Raw genomic sequence first — 21,651 nt, 5'->3', positions numbered from 1 at the left:
ATTTTCTTATTTGCAGTAATGACTACTATCAGTTCAGACCAGTCTCTATATAAAACATTGGATAGTTAGTTGTAGCGGGTTAAAGAACAAATTAGTAGTGAGACTTAATAGGTTATTAGTAAGGAGAACTTACTTTTTGCAGTTTTCTGAAGAGTCTCTTGTGTACCCAATCTTGCTGCTGTTTGCTTCTGCTTTTTTTTCTCAAACAACGGTCACGTGACCAGCAACTCAACATTAAGGCTTTGGATCATTTTACTATGTCCAGTCAATAAAAATTCTTAGAATACACAGAGCTATGGATCAGTTGGATTAAATTTAAGGAATTTCCCTCCTATTACTCACTCACAACTTGTGACTGAAGGTTCTCAACTCCGTTAAGATTCTCTAGAAAGAAGTTTTCAGTGCTGATTGTAAATTGTTAAACCACATTTATTATTCTACTTCTTTTTACTTGATTTATTACCCCAGGGAGTGCTCCTCCACCCAACTACCTCCTCTTTCACGCCTTAGGCTAGGTACACACTGGAGGTTTTTCAGCCGATTATCTGGTCATTCACCCGATAAAAGACCGCTCGGCCACATATCGCATTAGTGTGTATACTCACACGAGGAACCTCATTCATTCCAAAGTGCCGATTGTCGATTCATTTGGTTGGTCGTACTATTTACTAATCTTGTTCCAATCACCTATTGATTATGCAGTGTGTATGCACTTCCGATGTCACACTTCTGGTATCACAAACAGAAACCAATAGCCAGGTAGTTCTGTAGTAAACAGGACTTCTTTTGATATATATATATATAAATCTCAACAAGTGAAATCCAAAGTCTCAAGGCAGATAAAGGTCTGGTAGAAATATCAAGTAATTGCAATCCGAATAACAAGAGGGAGCAAGGTTCTGTGGAAGCATCTAGTTCAGATACAATACTTAAGCAAAGGCTTCAAAACAGGAAGTGCTTTTTCTAGGCCCAAACAGGAAATGAGATCCAAGATGGAATCTTCATGAGACAGTCCCGGCCATCTTGAATAAGGGCTATTGTAAGGGTAAGTTCATAACAGGCAAGTTCATAACACACGATCATAACTCCATAGAGTTTACAGAGTAACAGCCGGTGCTAGCAATGAACATGTCCCAGTGATTAAATGCAGAGAGTGCTGCAGATGGAATAGTTTGTTTGTTCATTCTGATACTGAATATTTCATTTCAGAGTCACAGAAGCTAATGAAATTTGTAAGGACATGTGCATACCTATAACAAGTGCTTTTAATCAGTGTGACAAGACTGAATGATCGAGTGACTATTGAGCTGTCATTCTCTAAATGACTAGAGGACCAGTTGAAGAGCACAAATCTGAAGGTAAATCGTGTGTAATGTGTATACATGAAGCGCCCAACCGGTCAGACCTTCAGTCGTAGGTACAATCGTTGTAAATAACAGATTGGTCAGAAAATTCTCCAGTGTGTACCTAGCCTTAGTTATTCCTCCCCCCTTTTTGTCCATATGTTTACTTACCATTGTCTAGTTTTTATTGTTTGATTTGTTTGAAAATTTGAGGATGGCTTATGTAATTTGTGAATTGTTTCCTAGTTTTAATAATAAACCTTGTAACTGAGAATAGTAAAAAAAAGAAGTGCAACATGGAGCAAATGGAGCAAAATTGATTACAATTGCTGCAAAAAGAACAATTCTTTTGCAGAGTGGATATAGTTATGAGCCCTTTCACACAGCAAGGATTGCTCCTTAAGGTGTCCCATCTCCATCCCTTTATCTCATTCAATAATTTTTCTCCTCAAAAGGAAATCACTGTTTCACAGAATTGGGCACACAGGTACCAATACTGTAATTTAATAAGAACTCCACTCCTCCGGGGGCGTGGCCTGGCGGAGCATGGCGTAACTTGCGCAGACTGAAGCTCCCCAGCCTAAATATCCTATAAAGACATCCTAGTGTGTTACTGGCTCCTTCTAACAGAATAATTTGGGGTCGGAACTGGCCCTGTTTACCCTGATCTAGCTGGTGTCTGTGTCAGAGGTTCGGGAGAGCTCTGTTTTACGCTGGTGTCCGGAGAATTGCTGAGCCTGAAAGCGTACTGGCGGGGAGGAAGTATCTGGGTCGGCGAAGGAGCTGAGAGTGATCACTTACCTGCCCTGTGGGAGCGAGCCGTGTGGAGAGAGGTCATCTGGTTGCTGGGGTAAAGTGGAGAGCGGAGTGTCAGACCCCGGGTGTACCCACAGTGAAGAGGCGCGTGGCACCATTTTGGAAGGTAGTGTCGGGGGAGAGCAGAGCTTGCGCAACTACTTTGTATTGGAGGCACAGTGGACAAGATATTGCTGGGCAGTGGAGCATGTTCAAATCATCGGGATCTCTATCTGTGGCACAGTAAAGTGAATATATACAGGGTCATCTGAAGCTGCCTGGGGGCCTTCCCTCTGTGAAATATTTGTGTGCAGGTGCTGCCTCTCATGAGCATTCACTGCAGTTGATAGTTGACTGTGAATCCAGCTGAGATCTGGGCGGTTTGTTGGGACTCTCTCCTGCATTGTAAGCTGTTTTTGTACAACCTAATAGTGCACGTGTAGACATCTGTGAGTAGCATGTGCTAATATGGGTAAGCACTCTACAAGCAATACTGCTGCCAGCAGGCTGGAGAAATATGCTCATTCTTACCCGGCTACAGCTGCGGGTGGAGCTCCTGCATCTGAGTTGCAAGTACCCCAGTCTTCTAAAGATGCAGACTCACCTGCTGACTCTACTCTTCAGGAGGTCCTGAAAGCTATCGCTGCCTCTGAAAAGAAGGTAATGGACAAAATTGAAGAGGTGCAGGTTGATTTGTCATTGATGCGGCAGGATTTTCAGAAAATTCGGGAACGTGTGTCGGAGATGGAAGAACTCCACTCCTTCTTTCAGCCTATGAAAACTTTTGGTCTTCACGAGCAAAGATGATTTTACACTGTCTACTTGTTTAATTTTATACAAAAATACATTTCCATTTTGAGCAATTTGAAGTCATATTTATTATCTATACTATTAAGTATTTCTATTTTTAATTTGTGTGCTTTTATGTCCTTCTTTGTAGGTCGGAATCTGAACAACAGGTCTACAAATGCCAAGGACTCCTATGGAGTCATTGGACCTGATTCATATTCAGATGTAAGTCCTTTTCCATGCTATCTTGTGTCAAATAGCTCTGCGCATGCTCAGAAATGAATCTTATGCCAATGAACGCAATTGCATGCAATTCATGTCTGAACGCAAATGACACTGCCTATATCTTGAAGGGCAGAACAGGGAAGGAGCGGATGAAAATAGGTAATGTACAGTATGGGCGTGCCAATTTAAATGCGGATGATTCAAGTCGTGTTCTTCTAAAGTATGTTATTTATAGCCATATCACTTGTACCAGCTACAGGGCAGGTGTTAGTGCCGACTGATAGTGATAACTGTCACAGCATAGTCTTTGTATTAAAAACTACACATATGGAAGTCACTAAATAGCAAAGTAAATGTGTATGCAGGTTCAATATATAAACGCATTGTTAAAGTTTCATGCAGTTTGTGTCTAAACATGAATCAGACCCAATATGGTCTTTTGTTACAAATAATTGATACTCATTATTGTTGGATGATCTGCCGTACAGTACTACTGCCAGGCACTTGTACAAACTAATATTCCCAGGTCCTTTTACATCTAGGATCTACATAGTGAAATTATGCACATTCCTATATTTCTGCAATGAAATTCATCTGTCATTCACAAGGCCACACTCCTAATTTTATCCAAATATCTATGAAGAACTTGAACATCTTTCCCTTCATATTTAGATAGAGCACAAGGAGTCCAGATTAACGTAAATCTAAAGCTAATGTTTGTACCATTAGTCTAAAAGTATCTGATATATAAATATGCTTAACCCTTATATTATTATTATTATTATTATTATTATTATTATTATTATTATTTTCAACTTATTTTTAAATACAGGTACTAATACTTTGGTTCTGAAGTCTCCACAAATAAATTAATTGTTTTTAGGGAGTTAGGTTAAGTTTCTGTAAGAGGAAAATAAAATAAAAATTATCAATAAGATTTATGTATTTTGAAACCTGTGTTGGATTAAGATCAAGCATATGACTTTGACTACAGCTCCAAAAGGCACACTCACTGATTGTCTGTCTTTCTGAGTCAGCTTATTCCCTACCTAGGTTTGATAAGTGGCTAGCAGTTCAGTCACAGTGATAAGTGATAGTATCATGTGCACTTACCGGCACCACAATGCTACTTGTTAAACCCATCAGGTGCATCCAGCATGTCTGCATCTGCATCACTAATACAAATATGCAGGACAGGATGATCAAACATCACACTCCCACTGAGCAAACAGATGGGTATGATTATTAGTGGTGTGGAGGACCTTGGTAGCAATTGGCTCATCGGGAATTGCTCTATGCCAAAATTGGATAAATTGTCCTGGACAATGCAACTTTGTTTACAGTCTATCACCCCTAACGAATAGGTAAAAAACAAGTTACATAATTAATGCTCTCTTGAGTACAATTATATGTGATTGCCTTTAAACAAACATTAACATTTCAATAAGCTGACATATTTTTGATATCCGAAAATCTTAAATTAATCAAATATTTTTCTGGGCATGGATTGCATTGGCATGTTAGCAATTTCAAAGTTTTAAAAATGTAAACACATCAATTCAAAACAAGAAAAAGGTAATTGAAATAACTTAAGGAATTTAATAAGATAATAACACACAGGGTGTCATGTTTTAAATATAATTATACACTGCATGCCAACCACATGTGCCCTTTACTCAAATAAACTGAATCAAATGGCTGCCATTAAAATTATGAGCAATAAAAAATAAGCACTTGTGTCATGGGCATAATTACACTCAGCATGGGAAACACAAAATGTCCTGGCAAAGTTGCCAAGTATGCGTTAAAAGTTGAAAAAGGAAATCTGCAAAATGGCATCTAAAATTCTCTAAACTAAATAGGTTTGAACATTAGAATACTTCAGTAATTTCACAAAGATAGCAGCTGGAATTATCATCATTATACTAATGCCTTCAACTGTAACACTTAAGGAAAGAACCTCAGCATTAAGGGAACGCAACAAATTCCTATTGTAATAATATTTTTGAGTATCCTAAAGTACATTTAAGAATATTAAATGTGGAAAAACAGAAAGAAAATATTTTTTAAGCGTTAATTTATACATGCTTTAAACTTAAGTGCAAGTTTTATAATACATAAGAGCTTACTGTAAGTTAATATAAATATTTTTTCGATAAGGCTGATACGTAAAAGGAAAGCATTTTTCAAGGATCACTTATGTTCTTGCCTAAGCCAACTGAAGAGCACAGCAGAGAACTCAAGAGGACAGTATACACTCCACTTGTTACTGTAGCAGAGGTTCACATACTATTAATATAGTATAGCAAATATTTTAAAGGATTAGTAACGATAGCATGTAATCTTATCAGAAATAACTACAAGTAACATTCACACAACAAATATTCACAAGTTTCTGGAATTTATTATAACTAACATTTTAGAAGGTGTTTCATTGGAAAAAATTTTCCTATGAACACCAGACTTCTTGTTTGTAAACATGTGGAAGAACACAGCAGGGGGATCAATTGCTACAGGGCCTAGAGGTAAGAGGGGCCCCGGATTGGTTTGAATTAGAGTTCCACAGCTCTAGGATTTGTGGCAATAACTGACCCACACGTAGGATGCCTTTGCTGCAAATCAGCTACAGTGTTACTGTACTATCATTCAAAGATAGTTACTGGTAATTTTCAAAACACTTTTGTGGCACATGCACCTCATTCCACATTTGGCGAGGAATTCTGCACTAGTGTTTCTTACTGAATTCACCTTACTATCTCTATTCTGCCCAGAATTTCTATTCCTGCCCAAACACACCATAGAGCAGAATGAATTAACACCCGAATTATTCCATAGTTATGTATAGATTATAAAGCGGTAAGATAAGTTGAAGCAACTGTAAAAAGCACCTCAGATAGTTCACTTTCTCAGAGTCACTTTCTCAGATGCATAAGGACTTGGTGTGCTGACAGACTTCTGGAATCAGCTTCATGATGGTGACAGACCAGCGCCAAATTTGTGGATATTTTTAGAGCATGAAAGATGAATAGATCTTGTGCCTTGGATACTCAGACCCATAGGTTTGATTTTGTTTATATATTCTTATGGCTGCTTATTGATGCCAGTGCGGCTAAGATTAGCACTGGCTGAATCTGGAGAATTTTTTCAGCTAAGTGTATTGTGGTGTTTGATTGGAAATATTACTAAGACAAGTCCATAGTGTCTTTACTAATACTAATATTATACTAATGAGGCTTAAAACAGCTGATCTACTAATAACAGTAGACTTATTAACAGCATACATTCATAGACAAGTGACTAGCTAATCAGTCTGAATTCTGGATTCTTTTACTGGATACTTTATGTGATCCAGAATATAGGATAATAGATGTGCTCCTGTTGGATGGAACTTGAAGGGTTCCAGAACTATTTTATCCATTAGTACTCAAAATAATATAAGAGATATTGCATTGAAAAAGTTTGACTAATTTGTACTGTTGGTGCAGCATCGAGCTAACCAAGAAGTGCTGTCAGTGATCAATTGGTTTTGTTGGTTACAGAGTTTATGTGTTTTAAATAAATTGGAATTTTTTACAATGTCAATATCAGCTCTCTTGGTATTTATTCTTTCCATGTTCAAGTCCTGCTTACGTTGTTCCATTTGGCCCACCCTATTTATTTGGGAATATTAAACTGATATGCATGTTATTGCTATATAAAGAGATTGACATAAAAAAAGATATTGGAAATATTGTTTTTATGGGGCAGATTTTATAGCACACATTAAAAATAGAGCCTACTTTTTTCTGATCTTTTTCCAATTGAATCTGTCATTCTTAGGGCAAGATTTACTAAGCTGCGGGTTTGAAAAAGTGGGGATGTTGCCTATAGCAACCAATCAGATTCTAGCTGTCATTTTGTAGAAGGTACTAATTAAATGAAAGCTAGAATCTGATTGGTTGCTATAGGCAACATCACCACTTTTTCAAACCCGCAGCTTAGTAAATCTAGCCCTTAGACTTAAAAAATAATAGAAATATGATCCATGAAACTTGGCATGATTGAAGTTAACTCTGTTGAATTGTGTGCTTTTTAAAATGATGTTTCAAACTGAAATTATGGGAGGCTGTGTGTGTCATTGAGGAGTAGGCAACAGAAGACGGGTTTCTGAGTTCATGCCGTCCTCTCCTTTTTCAGTGTAAAACTTGTTTGTCTTTCAATAAAATGCAATATTAGCTATAAATGGTGATATCACTTTTTATCACAAAGGCATGTAAGTCAATCCACCTCCCTCCATTTACTAAACTACAATAACCAGTAAAAGCATCTACTTCTGTTCACTGCAGCTCAGTATTACTGTTTTCTATTGGAGTGCTGGGCCAATGTAAAAATGGTTCCAGTACTCCTACAATGCTGTGATTTGTGTAAAAAGACAAAAAAGATGAGTAACCCACACGATAAACACTTTCATCTACTGCCATAGGATGTGCTGTTGTGAACATTCTGATAATCCATTTGTTACAGAGTATTCTAAACCTATCCCCTGGGAATGAACAAATTATGAAATTAAATAAATACAATAAAGTGCAGATAATAATCAAATGCAAAAACCCAAACAATATCGCACAGTTATAGAATACTTGCAATAAAATTTACAATTCATTATAAGTATTTTTAATTTAATAAAGATAACAACAAAACAAACAGAGTTTGGAAATACAGAATTTATTCAATGAATCAGTTATCAGTTTGCAGAACAAGTTAAGTCAAAACTGGGGAATCTATGAAAAGATCAGCTGTATGGTTTCATTTTTAAATTGCACTAAAAAAGACAGAATTTGATCTGGTTGCTAAGGGCACCACATTCCTTCCATTGCATCAGTTTCATAATTCTTAAATTATCCTCAAAGTAAGAAGCAGAGACTCACTGGACCTCCTTAGTTCTTGTTCACATTTGTTAGGTTCATAGATTTCAAACAATTTTTATACAATTTATATTTTTTCTTTTTAGCAATTTGCAAATTGTACTAAATGAAAGAATTATATTTTTCTTACACATTTTTATAAGAATTGATACTGTGATCAGATTTAATTTTTACCTTCCACTCTAATTTTTTATAATAACCGATCCGGAATCATCATTATCTGTATCAACAGTAGGCTTAATTAAATGGGTTCAATTTAAAATCTGCAAAATCTACATTTGCTTTCAGTATTCCTGAAAGATCTTCATTGTCTCAATTATACTTTATTTCATTTTAGAGATGAATCTTATTTTTAACTCTTAGCTGCAGCTGTAGTCCATTGGTAGAGAACGAAAACTCTAAACCAGCTACACTGCACCTTCCATCAATCCAATCTCAGAATTTAATATCAACTCCCCACTGGAGTGGCTCCTTAGATCTAGAGTCAAATGTCCACAGTGCTTTCCACTCCATAGGCAACCCCTGGGACTCTCCTTGTTAAACATTGGTGAGTCCTGGACTAGGGGAGTTGGAGAGGGGAGAAAAGATGAGCTGTACATCCACAGAACCTCCCCTGCCAGATTGTAGACCAAACGTCTGGAGTAGTCTTGTGACAACAATGGATACTAATTAGCCTTCCCCTCGCCAGTATCTTGCAACCTGATCCCTACCTTTAACCCCCCTGGCTTCACTTTAAGGACAATGAATAACACCCTCACTGCCACATCAACAATATACAATAACCAATATACATATTTACAACGAGCAACAATGTCCCCTTTTCCACATGTAATTATACACTGCAGTTGTACTCTGTTGGGCTGGGGAATAAAAGCAAGGTCTATAAAAAGTACTTGCTATAATCCACATTATGTGAGAAACAAGGGACAGGTTGGTTAAAGTGTTATCAAACTTGTTTTGTCACATATACCTCCCTTACTTTTTTTTAGCCCTTGTACCCCAGTGGCTCCCTTGCCTTAAGTAGAGCTTTCTCCCCCACATGCTTGCATGCGCTCAAGCTTGGCACACCCTCACTGTCAATTGACTATAGTCACATGCCCCTTCCCCACCCTGTTCAGTCTCAGAAATCATAGACTGTAATAAGTGTCCTCAGCATACGCAGCAGACTTGTCTTCGTGCACGGCCTTCTATATCACTCTGGACCATAATCTAATTCCTAATAACTTCATACATGGTGAAAAATATAGCAAAATACCTTGTTTTCGACATTTCTCTCATATTCATAATCCTATCTTTAGGAAGAAAATTGATAAGCCTAATTGAGAGCTTATATATTCTAAATAAAATCTTTCTGAACAGCCTATCAGTAATCATAAGTAAGCTATGTCTTTGCAAATAAAATGTTATCACTTGCAAGTGCTTACTCCTTTTGTTAAATAAAACCATCTATATGCAGAATCATATTATCAAATATAATATTTGGATTGGTCTGTAAAGTTGTGTTGTTTTTCATGTGAATCTCCCTCAATAGGTGAAGGTAAGCAGGGTTTAACACAGGGCATGTGGTTAGAACAATGTTTTCAGATGTCAGTAAATTATTTTCATATTTGCTCAGTCTAGCATGAGACATGTGCTGTATATTTGTTTTTAATCTAAAAGGATCTACTATGTGGAACAGATACCGTAAGAACCCCACTGGGTAGAGTGCCACACAGGCGACAAACTGTAACGACCGGCCTCCTCGACTTTCGGACTTTATTATTTGTGGTTCTTTTATGTGTTGCAGCAGTACCTCTATTCACCAGAGGTGCTGCTATTGTGCTTTACTTGTTTGTATCAGGGGTTAACCTGCCCTGTAATTATTCCGTGTCCCTTCTTAAACCTGTCATTCCCAGCATACACTGCTGGTTATTGTTGTCACATCCTGATGTTACACTCTGTGGTCACTTCCTCCTGTTGTGCTCCTGGATTTATGCTGCTTGAGATCTATCTCAACATACATTCTGCTGACCTGTTTCATCTGTGAACCTGGGACTTACCTGTGCATTTCCCTGTACTTGCTGCCTGGAATCTTTCCTCACCTCCCATTTACCTGCAACTGCTGTATATCTGGTAATTTATGCAAGCTTATTATTACATCTTCTGTTCATACTCTCCAGCAATAAACATTGTATGTTTTTTCACCTTATCCATGGCTCCTTGGCTGTATTCCTACATTGATTTGTGACACAAACCCCTAATGATTCAGGGACTTACCCCAATTCGCGTGGATGACTGTGAAACGCCCTCGGCTCCCTGTGTCAATGTTGAGATCTCTGTCAACTTGCCGGTCTTGCTCTTGGGGAGGAAACAAAGATTTAAACCCATGCCTACCAGGAAAGGACTGTCCGAGACCACGGCAATGAGCAGAGACACTCAAGTCAATCTCGCTTGCTGCCACCTCGATTTGTTCTTGCCAAGGGCGCGGGACTACGAGTACTTGGGACCAGGAACAGTGCCGCCCCAAATACTCCACTCACCTCTCGGTGAGGACCTAACCAGAAGTAGGAATAGAGCGTTATACACACCGGGCACTCCAACTTCCTGTCACTGCTCTCCTGCTCCTCTCTGTCACCTGTGGAAGACAGACACAACACAGCTTCCCTCTACTCTACCAGTGAGGCTAGTATGTACAACCCACACAACTGACTAACTAACAACAGGCGGCCCAAGCCTAAATCAAACTAACTAATGGTCAGGACCGAACCGCCAGTCGTCACTACCGGAACTCATATGGCCGCCTTCACCCAAGCGAAACACCGCCCCAATCTGGAACCACCAGGGACCCTGCCCAAACTTAGATTGGAACACACAAATGGAACCACGGGATGTACCCCTGGAACTCAAATGGGCTCTGCTGCACTGCCAGTGAGGTGCCCAATCACTGCCTCAGGAAACCAACGTAACCCCAGGGACCTATAGGATGGGAAGACTACCGTGTGTTCTTCCCTAACTGTGTGTGCTCCTAACTACCCCTTGTCCCCATAGACACAGGTTATAACAGGAAAACAGTAAGGAAACAAGACCCTACCTTTAATGGGGGCCTGACGTCTTGCACCTGTAAATAAACACTCACAGCGCAACCAAATACAATGCGCAATACAGTATTCGCCACACAGGCGGAATAAGACTTGCTGCTATATCTGGAAGACTGACCACGAAATACACCACTCTGTTCTCTAACCAGACGTTTAGTAAAGCACTAACAAGAGCCTTCTGCTCAACTTTTGCCTAGGACTATCACCTAAATTCACACATCACAACTTTGGGACTACACCCTATTCTAGATCAGGGCTCTCACGCCCGCTACCTACAGGGCTTGATACCCTCTTTACCAGAGGCCTTATTCCCTACACCATGGGCTCTTTGCCGAACTACTAAAGGCCTTGTGGCCTTACCTACAGGGCCTTGTGTGCTGACTATGGGCCTTATGCCCCTGTGTCTTGGGCTCTGAGCCCACTAATTAGGGCCTTGTGCCCTTCTAACTATGGTCTAGGCTTTGTGGCCTTCCTGACTATGGGCTCTAGCCCAATAACTAGGGCCTTGTGCCCTTTACTGACACCTGGCTTAAAACCCCCTAACAACCTATATGGGCCTTATGCCCAATTAACACTGGGCCTTGTGCCCCTAACTGAAGCCACGGGCCTAGTGCCTAGGGCCTTGTGGAATACGGGCGGGGGCCTGGTAGAGGTGGTGCCCAAAAGGGCCCTACCTGCTTTCCTGGTCTTCGGGGATCTTCTCCTGGACTTTTTCCCCACTGCTGCCGCTTCCAGCCTCTGCCACGGTCTTCTGGGCTTGATCGCGATGATCTTCGAGTAGCAGAGGCTTTCTTAGCCCTGACAAGGGCTCTCTGCCGCCACTGGTGCTCTCTGCTGTCTTCCTTTCTTCTGGTCTTGATCTCGCCGCGCTCCGATCCACATTCTCTCTTTTCTGGCTCTGCCGTCAGACTGAAAATGTCGGCATGCGCATCGGCTTAAATATCCAGCGCTGCGCCGACATCATCACACAGTGTCGATGCGACGCTACGTGATGATACGGTGAACCCTGATTGGCTCACCATCCCGGCTGGACAGAGAAGACTGCCGCCGCCCTGAGGACGGCGACAGCCCCACAGGGACTCGCCGCACAGGTGAGTCCCCCACACTACTAAGAGTGGTAAATCCAGAAAAATAGGTGCTGAAAACTACACAAAAATTACAGCAGTAGCTAAAAACCTATGACAAGGCAGGAAACCAGAAGCTACTGCACGAAGAGATATATTGTTATATGTAATAAGATAATGTTTGTCTCCATACAACTGTGTAAGTACATGTAGCAAGGGAGGGTGCCTTGTGCTGTACAGCCAGGACAGCATGGTGTCAGGAAACGAGGGGTGAAGCAGACTTTCTGAGCACAGAATTGCAGCAAATGTCTTACCCACATGCTATCACTCCGATAATGGCAGAATAGGGGGGGAGGGAAATATATAGAAGGTATCGATCCAAAACTCAAAAGATCAGACATTTTACCGGAATGACATTTTGTCTTTTTTTCAGATACAAATTTGGCCTGAGAAACCAAGTCATAACTGGGTTCTACTCGGTACCCAAAATTCGGATCTATCAGATTTTTCAGAATCCAAACCGCTCATGTCTTCTCTTAAACATGAATATGTTAATAAGTTTAATACACTCAAACCTCTATTAGTATTTAAACAATCTTAGGAAATTTGTTAACTGTACCTATAAATGGAGTTAAACATTAGATTACGGAAAGCTTTCCCAGTATGTGTATCTCATAAAGAAATTGGTAAATGTATTTAAAATCTACTGTGATAAAAGGAACTGTAGTATTCATAAATGTGTGTTTGAGTTATGCTTATAAACAAAGACTGATTGCTGAGAGGTTATTACAAGCTTGCTACAAATGTAGAACATATAACTATCTTATTTTCTAAAATAATAATCTTAGATAATCTCAGATAATATATAGTCTGGTTTCGGAGGGGTTGATGCCTGTTACCCTCCTCTTCCAGCACTTCATCCATTTCCATGGGTGGCTATATGTGAGAAAGATGGATGAATGGTGCAAATAAATAACTGACCTCATGCCTTGCAACCTTTGTAGTCTGCGTGTACCTTAATGAGGAAAACATACCATACCTACAACTGGCCTTGCTACACTAAAAACAAAAATCCAGTACATAAAATATTAACATAATACATTTTTTTATTCATTAAAAATTAACAAAAAACAATGTGTATGTTAATACATAGGCATATAATAGTAGACTACACAGGCAAATCTTGGGTAATCTGTTCCCTGTCCATTCCCTGGACTTGGACTCCAATCCAGACCCTCTTTCTCATCTCTCCCAGTGCAAAGGGGGCAGTTGCTAGGAAACCACTACCTGTTTCGTGCGGCTTATGATCTTGAGCACTGGAGCGAGCAGATCCAATGCTCACGTCAGTGTCACATTTGGTGTGAGCGGAGTAGGGAAGATTCCTTTTCTTTTACACTGCTCACTCTTGCAAGCTACCAGAGGCACAGGCAACGTCCCTGTCCCATGCCTGTGCCACACAGTATAAAGGTTTTGACCAACAGCAGGAGAGATGTGCCTCCCTCCCCCACGGGCTCTGACACTTTCCGCCCTGTTTTTTAGCCCTCAGACAAGCGGGCATCTAATTCTGCCCATCCCCGCCTGCTTCTCAGGTCCTTTATTTATCTTATCAGGGGTACAACTAGCCCCCCCTGCATCATGTGTCACAAAGTGCCATCCCTCTTATTCCATGCCACCCCCTTAGCGGCAGCACAGGCAAATTTTCAATGCAAAAAAACCCATAAAACTTGAAATAAAAATAATCAATAAATAAATGAAAAAAAATATAATAAATAAAATAATCAGGAAGCACCCGTTTAGCTGTGCCATTGTTACCACCCCTTTGAGCTGCATGTTTGAGGATGTGTTCCACCATCCCCCCAAGTCCCTGTTTATGGAACACACCCCTTTTTCCCCCTTCCCATCCCCTGCTCATATCCCCTAGGCCCAGGCCACTCACTCCATTTGTTATCTCCATATGAGAAGCAACAATTTTTTTTCCATCAGTAATTTTTATTAAGAATTTTGCAAAGTATATGGGGTACAGAAAATAAGAAGGGAGACAAACAAGGAAGGGGGCACGGGGGGTACTCATCTCACAGAGGTGTGGGGGGGATTCGCTTTATGGGTATTACATATATGAATCCACAGAATACTGGAATGAAAAAGGTAATACAATGCATAAATTTAGACAATGCAGTGCATAGTGTACTAACGTAGACCTTCATAGAGACATCGTGGGGAGGGCAACTAGTCATCCCGGGGGGTATTCAACCAAAGTTAAGGGTGAATGACTTCTGAGAGGGGGACGAGAGTCCTTTAGTTACGCCTTCCTTTTCCATGCTGTACACATGCCTCTTGAACCACTTCATGATAAGGGTCGAAGCAGAGGAAGAGTAGTGCATATCTGTCACCTCCATTTTGAAGCTGTGCTGAATTTTAGAGATGATTCTATGCAGGGTAGGGGGGCAGTTGTTTTCCGATTTTTAACAACCGCAGCCCTAGTCGCTATCAAAATTTGGTCTAGAAGTTAGCGGTCAGGTTTAGGGATTGAGGTGGGGTAAAGTTTGAGCAACGCCTGGCTGGGATAAGGTAAAGTGGAGTGGATAAAATGCAATGGAGCTTGTAATGGTACATGGGAAGAGAGAGGTTCGGAAATCAAGCGTGGAGAGATGGTTAGATGGATGGCTGGTAGGCTTTGAAAAACAAATGATTTTTAAGTGCCCATTTTGAAGGTGCACAGATTAGGAGACAGTCGGATAGAGGGTGTTGTTACAGTAGAGGTGGACAGCCAGGGGGAAATCTTGAATTCTGGAGTGGGAAGAGGTGATCAGATTGGAAGTGAGGCAGTCGTCATAGGCCAAACACAGGGAAAGGGAGGGAGTGTGAATGGAGAAGAGGTTGGAGATATATGGGGCAGTGGAGTGGAAGAGGACCTTGTAGGTGAGGGTGAGGAGTATAAAAAGGATTCTGTAGGGGAAACGGAGCCAGTGTAAGCCCAAGCAGAGAAGGTAGGCAGATGAAGAGTGGCGTGATAGGGAAATTTGTCGTGCTGCCGCGTTGAGTATAGAACGAAGGGGAAGAGGTGAGAGTGGGTGAGACCAGTGAGGAGAAGGTTATAGTAATCAAGTTGGGAAAAGATGAGTGCATGGATAATGGTTTTAGTGGCATCCTGAGATTAGAAGGGCTGGATGTGGGCAATGTTGCGTAGTTGGAAGTGACAGGCTTAGACAAGCAATTGAATGTGGGGGGCAAAAGAGAGCTGGAATCGAGGGTGACGCCAAAGCAGTGGAGTTGGGAGACAGATGAGATAGTGATGTTGTTAACAGTGATAGGGAGATCAAGGTGGGATGAGGATATAGAAGGAGGAAAGACGATGAGTTTGGTTTTGAAAATGTTAATTTTGAAAATGCGTGAGGACATCCAAGATGGGAAATACACGAGAGAGGAGGGGGGGAAAGATCAGGGGAAGACAGGTATAGTTGAATGTCATCAGTGTACAGGTAATACTAGAGACCAAAGGAAGTGATTATATCACCCAGGGAGGTAGTGTATAGTGAAAAGAGAAGGGGGCCAAGAACAGAGCCCAGAGGGACTCCTACAGGGTGGGCTAAGGAGGGGAGTATGAGCCAGAAGTGGATACAGAGAAGGAGCGGTTGGCAAGGTAAGTGGTGAACCCAGCAAGCCCAACCCAACCCAACTTTTATATGTTATTGGTAGGCGGCACAGGTGTGAGGTATAGCTAGTTTCTCATTGTTAAGCACCACTCAGTGACTCGCTAATTATGGGAAGTAGCTGTTCTATGATTATTCTGTATTTTTATTATTTGCAGGCTCTAAATTTTAATTTAAATTATAAGTAAGTGGACATAAATTATAGCTCCTTTTTGGTCCTATACAATTTGTGAAGCGCAGTTGGCTCAGTCTGATGCGATACTGATCCGTCCTTTATTAAACCTGGGTCAACCAATATAGAAACTGACAGCTATCCAATGATTTCGTGATTGCAAAGCGTACATAGACATTTAATCAGTGGATACCCAGGATCTTATCTCAGTTATTTAACCTACACTGATTTCTAATTTGGGGACATGCTTATCACAGTTATACTTACCCTACATTGATTTCTATTTTGAGGATACACTATATGGACAAATTATTTGGCCACACCTGTTAATTATTGATTTGAGGTCAGACCCGTTGAGGTCTTGAATCAGACCCGTTGAGGTTTATAAAATCAAGCACCTAGCCATGCAGTCTCCATTTACAAACATTTGTAATACAAAATGGGTCGTTCTAAAGAGCTCAGTGACTTCAAGCATGGTCCTGTGATTGGACGCCACCATTGCAATAAGACGGTTCGTGAAATGTTATCCCTGCTGGATATTCTATGGTCAACTGTAAATGATATTATTGGAAAGTGGAACCGTTTGAGAGCAACAACTCAGCCACAAAGACCACCAAAAATCACAGAGCTAGGCCAATGACTGCTAAGGCGCATGGTGCGTAAAAGTCGCCAATGCTCTGCTGATTCCATAGCTGAAGAGTTCTGAACTACCACTGGCATTAATGTAAGCACAAAAACTGTGCAGCGGGAGCTAAATGGAATGGGTTTCCATGGCCGAGCAGCTGCATGCTAGCCTCACATCATCAAGACATCAAGACCAATGTCAAGCGTCAGATGGAGTGGTGTAAAGCACAACTGGACTCTGGAGCAGTGGAAACATGCTCTGCGAAGTGATGAATCACACTGTGACCTTATTTGCCAAATTTACATTGGTGTCTGTGTCTTATTTTGTCTACAGTTATAACTTTTAATATGGGTAAAGAGGTTTATTGTGCAGTGGAAAGAAGCATCAACATGCAGTTAATTGTAATAATATTTCTTCTATACTTGAGAAATTTGATTTTTAAAAGGTATATAGTGTATCCAATATGTTGTCAGGTACAGCCATACTTCAAAAGGTAGATTACAGTTTGTAAGTCAATACACTTCTTGATTTTGAATTATGTATCAGTTGCATTGGACTTAAACTCAAGAATAAAATAAATAGATCCTTCAAAAGCATAATCAAATTGTCTCATTTTTTTTTCTTGAAAGAGTGAATAATATTTCTAATTTATTAACCTCAGATAACACTGTCTGGAATAAATCACATCCTTTTTCTGTGAAGGTCTCGAAAATTCTTTCCACTTATTTATGAAAGAAATCATCCCTGGAGCAATATCTTTTGCATCTTCTTAGATTTACCTTTGGGATATTATTATTCTGTATTATTAATCTGTAATCTGTAATGACCACTATCATAATGAAGGTAATCGTTACAGTCCACATCTTTTAAGTAAATTTCTGTAATTATTTACACTATCATGACCTAAGAGCATGATATCCAGAAGTGTTATTTGACCACTGATAAATCTAAGTAAAATTGAAATTAAACTAATTAGAATTAAGACGAGTGATACATTTAAAATGTATTCTGCTTCCAAATGAAAATAAAAAAATCTACTGTATATATCTACAGTAGAATACCAGGTTTGCTCTGAACAGACCTTCCTATATATATATTATTGTTCAAAATGGTCCACATAAAGATTTACAATATTCGGAGCATACCTGATACCCATTGCTGTACCTGTAGATACCTGAAGAATAAAACAAATTAAGGGAAAAAATAATTATAAACAGAATAAAAGCAATCAAATCTAAACTAACTCTTGATGTCTCCCAGAGTTGTGCAAATCCATAGGTAAAAATGTCCTGCAAAAAAAAATCTCTATGAGAAACCCCTTAAGGCAATAATTAGAGCAAATGCACAAATGAAAACAAACATGCGATAGAATGCTTAGAGAGACAAACTAACTCTCTTCTTTCCACACATAATCCTGTCTAAAATTACTTAGGTTTACTCCCTAAGATGAGTAAACCCAAGTAACACCGGATACATCAGCTAGTATATCTATAAAAAATGTTTCGTCTTTCATATTCATTAGAATAAAATTAAACACTTTTAAGATATTATATGGCTGATAATTATATTAGTTCTGATAGTTCTTCCAAAAATATCAAAGCTGTTCCCAGGTACCTCTGACCACTGCTGAAAACATTGCTCTCAAAGAGGCACACACTTGTGCATTTGGTGGTAGTGTCCTTAAGTGAATATAAACTGGTCAATTGTGAGAAAACTTATATGTCAGATTACCCATATGATTATTCCTGATAACCCTAAACGCATTTTGATCCCCTTCCCTGTTCCTGACATACATCGCTATATTAGCAAACTAGTCACACATTAACAATACAGCTAATTGTCATTAATAGCCTCCTGGAAAACCACAGAATCACTTACATTGCAATCCTTTGGGCTCTTGGGAATACTATCACAATATCTACTTTTCTTTCAGATAGTTTTCTCAGCCCCATACAATGGGATGATGTCTCAATAGGCTCCAGTCAGTGCTTTTTCTGAGGTTCCTGATGTGGAAACCTTCTCTAGTGTCCAACAACAACAAAATATCTAATCCAGATTTTCTTTATGTATCCCTTTCTCTGCAATAGAGATGCAGGGGGTGTATAAAAGTGCAGTTTATCGTACGATTTTAAAACTCTCACTGATCAAATGCATGTTCAAAACATACTTGCCAACTCTTCCTGAATAAAGGGGGGGGGGAGGATTTTAATCCGCTCCAAGGTAAGGATAAACCTCAAATTAGTATGGTTTATAATTAACATATAATATGAAGGGGTGCTCTCATAACTAGACGAATCTAGAGTTTAGAAGAAATACAGTTGATATTAGATATCAACTGGACAGAGTAGTGTGCGAGGCACTCCTATCCATAGGATTTATAAACATAAAATCAACTTTATTAGTTATTTGTTAGAAAGATTTAGACAAATGACCAAATGTCATGACAGTCGGCGAATTAAAAAAAATATAGATGTGAGAAAGATACAGTACAAGACGTGGTTGGCTTCGCCATCTGTGGCATGATGACACAGTTCAGAAATTGTGTCCTATGTCCATGTATTGGTGCCTATGGAGGTGGCCATTTTCATAGAGACCAAGATTTAATCAAAGACTGAAAGGTAAGACAACATGACTTCAGTAATGGAGGCAGAAATGTAAAAGACACTTCAGTCTCTAGAGATTCATTAGCTGCTTTTCTTTAAGGCATAGTTGCCTACTCTTCCGGAATGTCTGGGAGACTACCACATTTCTAGGAGACCTCCCGGGAGAGCAGGGCAACCTCCCGGTTCTCGCCCCCACAATAAATACGTGGCGGCAGGGGGGGCCTAATGACGCAAATATTTTATCATCTTAAGCCCGTCGGTGCCAGAATGATGCGATTCATCAAGCCCCGCCCCCACACACCCACCTGCCCTGGGATCTCCCTGAAGCCATCAAGGAAAAGTAGGCAAGTATGGTTCCAAAACAAATCACTGTATTTATTAATTTGCCTGGTTGTAACCCGAAAATCACGCAAAAGCTGTTTTCTACAAAATTGAGAGCCAACCAATTTTGACTTACATATACTGTATCTTTAAGATACCCTTTTTAGGAAGTGTATCCTTCCGTGTTCCTTAGGACTTACTTGTTGCTGCTGCTGCTGATGACATTCTTAGCTGTGCTCTAGATTGCTGTTAAGGGTGCCCCCTGAACATGGGGGGAGATCCCTCCTAACTGTAGAACCTCTTACTGTTTCTACCAGTAAGTTAAAAATAGCAGAAATGAATTTAAAAAATGTATTTAAAAATATACCGGGTTGCAATGTGGTTGTGAAATGGAGCTATACAGCAAGGATGGAAATGTAGTTGAGAACTATGCATCAGAGTTGTGAAACTGGACCTGGGAACGTGATTGTATAATTGGTCGCTGTTCAATGTGGATCTGAGCAATTGGACTTAACAATTTAGCTGTCAATGGATCTAACTTTTTTCAGCACGCCATCTCCATTTCTTTGGTATTGGTGGAAATGGAGCATTAGAGTAATGCATATGTTTTCCTATTGATCACAAGCTAATGCACGTCAATCTGTCTTGATTACTTGAATCATATTATAAAAAAATTCTCAGCCAAGTTAGATGTTACTTAGTATTAGCTAAATATTTATAACTCTAAGGGGCATATTCAATTAGCTTTCGGATTTGCGGTAACGCGCGCTACCGTGAGTGCACGTTCTTGCGGGTATTACGGTACCGCATTTACGCAGGGTATTACGTTTCGCGACAGTTCCCGCGCATTACCGTGAATCAGAAAGCTAATTGAATATGCCCCTAGGTGACTCCTTTAGCCATGTAAAATGTATTCAAGTATCAAGATAATTTTCTTTGTATATGCATATATTTTCTGTTTGTGTAACAGTTTCCTGCAAATTAGTTGTGTTCATTTACATTCCTCCAGGTGGTACTATATAATAAAGACTCTAGTTCAGTTTTTTAAATTCTGTGCAGCAAACATATGGGTCATATCTGGAAAGGCCCAAAAATAAATGCACATATTTATCTGTCATTGATTCATATGCAAATTACAATGGAAGAAAAACTAAATAATTAAGACTGATTTCCCTGATCCAAAAATATTATGGCTGACATGGGATAAGAATCTAAGATAATTGGGATTTCCAGAAAACGACAAATTTATATATGGTTTGAAAATCTGATTTAAAAGGGTAATGACACAATTTTTCCCAGAACAGAGAAACCAACAATGCAACACTGACTGCTAACGAAGAGACATGACATTAGGCAGCTGTGGCTGCTGGAGCTATGAATAGCACTGCAAAAAAAAAATGTTTTATACAACTCAGCACCTGGACATCGAGCATGTCATTTGGGGACACAATACTTAATTAAGGTTTACATTAAATTCCAAGTCTTTGGCATACTGGAATAATAAACAAGGACATTTTGTATCTGCAGTAATCAGTTAGCTGCAACATCAATATAGTGAGCTAATATATGCAGCTACATATAGAGTGAAACAAGAACAATTAATATATCACGATAATTACAACAATTTGGAAACATAAACAAAGAACTGCAATATGTTTCCAAATAATAATGAAGAAGGAATAACAAAATTAGCAACTAAAAAAATCTAGCTGTATATTTAGGGCACAGCTTATAGTTAAGATAATTTAAGCTATTATAATGATCATAATACCATTATGTGGAAACTGGGTCTCCTGAAGCTGAACAGCATACTGAGTTCCACTGTACATGGGTAAAGACTTTCACCCAGGCAGATATCCAACTTAACCATCGGTAGCTTTTATAACGGACAAAAACAACAGGCTTTAGACCAACATATGTACAGTTGTAATAGTTACAGGTATATAATATGGACACAAGGGTAGTACTTACAATACAATACCAGTCCTATTATGGCCTCCTTGGGATATCCGACTATAGGCTTACACTTTGATACCAACTCCTTCTACGCTCCTTAGCACAAGTCTAGGGATTGCTGCGCCTC

Source organism: Mixophyes fleayi, chromosome 1 (genome assembly GCF_038048845.1).
Source record: "Mixophyes fleayi isolate aMixFle1 chromosome 1, aMixFle1.hap1, whole genome shotgun sequence".
In the NCBI taxonomy this organism is placed as follows: domain Eukaryota; kingdom Metazoa; phylum Chordata; class Amphibia; order Anura; family Limnodynastidae; genus Mixophyes; species Mixophyes fleayi.
Note: the sequence above shows the minus strand (reverse complement) of the source record.